The 1,138-nt window shown below is 50.9% G+C and overlaps 3 non-coding genes across 3 annotated transcripts; all 3 read left to right on the top strand.

Moving 5' to 3' along the window:
• Positions 1 to 6: 6 nt before the first annotated feature.
• On the top strand, positions 7 to 79 carry Pmar_PMAR007174. The gene has a single exon. It is a non-coding gene; the product is annotated as a tRNA-Ala (tRNA).
• Positions 80 to 589: 510 nt separating this feature from the next.
• Positions 590 to 662, top strand: Pmar_PMAR007173. Its single transcript has one exon. It is a non-coding gene; the product is annotated as a tRNA-Glu (tRNA).
• A 233-nt stretch (positions 663 to 895) lies between these two features.
• Pmar_PMAR007172 lies at positions 896 to 964 on the top strand. The gene has a single exon. It is a non-coding gene; the product is annotated as a tRNA-Ala (tRNA).
• The last annotated feature ends 174 nt before the right edge of the window (positions 965 to 1,138 follow it).

The raw sequence follows: 1,138 nt of genomic DNA, 5'->3' as shown, positions 1-1,138 counted from the left end.
TTGTGAGGGGGACTAGCTCAAATGGTAGAGCGCTCGCTTAGCAAGCGAGAGGCACCGGGATCGATGCCCGGGTTCTCCATATAGGAATGTTTTTAGTCGGTTCCGCCACCGGCGCTCCTCATCTGGATGAAAGCGTAAGGTCATGTATGTAACATCGTGATAGCTCAAGCAAGTGCGCTCCCAGTCCGTACATATTTTCGGGTTGTAAACTTACTCGCGCCATCACTCTCTCTGCTTCTTTACAGTAAGACGCGCACCCAGCCCTGGCTCTCAGCGCCGTTCTCGGTGACTGGTGACACTTGAATTCATGATAGTATTGATATCTGGGTGAATGGTTCCACTATCCTATGAGGTCAGTGTCACACATCATCGCTTACTGTTTCGACAGACACGAGCAGGATTTCTCTCGTCAATTGGCAGTAGCCTTCTAGCAATGGGATGGTTACACATTCTGCGTACGTATTGACTGAGCCCGTCGCTTGCGCATGAATTCTGAAGGAACACGACGAAAGTGCTGATTCTCGAGTTCGTCATGCATTCAACTTCAACAATACCTCGGCGAATCGTATACATCGGAAAATTTTCGATTTCCGATGTAGTCTAGCTGGTTAGGATTCGTGGCTTTCACCCACGCGACCAGGGTTCGAGTCCCTGCATCGGAAAATATATATTTGATACGGTGTTTTCCAGGATTGTGTTGAGCGCAAGGATGGGGAACTGAGTAAATATCACAGGTGCGTTGTTTTGTTCAAGATATCTGGCTCGTCACCGGTTCCCCTCCTCCCCTGGACAAAGTTGAACATTGAGTTAGAACAAACCATTCCAACGTTGTTCGAGGGGAAGGGGCGGTTCAGCCCATCCTCTCCAAGTGAATTGAGAAACATATATTGTGAGGGGGACTAGCTCAAATGGTAGAGCGCTCGCTTAGCAAGCGAGAGGCACCGGGATCGATGCCCGGGTTTCGGGTTCGGGTTTCGGGTTTCGGGTTTCGGGTTTCGGGTTTCGGGTTTCGGGTTTCGGGTTTCGGGTTTCGGGTTTCGGGTTTCGGGTTTCGGGTTTCGGGTTTCGGGTTTCGGGTTTCGGGTTTCGGGTTTCGGGTTTCGGGTTTCGGGTTTCGGGTTTCGGGTTTCGGGTTCGG

This window comes from Perkinsus marinus, assembly GCF_000006405.1.
Source record: "Perkinsus marinus ATCC 50983 genomic scaffold scf_1104296936134, whole genome shotgun sequence".
NCBI lineage: Eukaryota > Perkinsozoa > Perkinsida > Perkinsidae > Perkinsus > Perkinsus marinus.
This window is presented reverse-complemented; position numbering and strand designations above follow the sequence as displayed.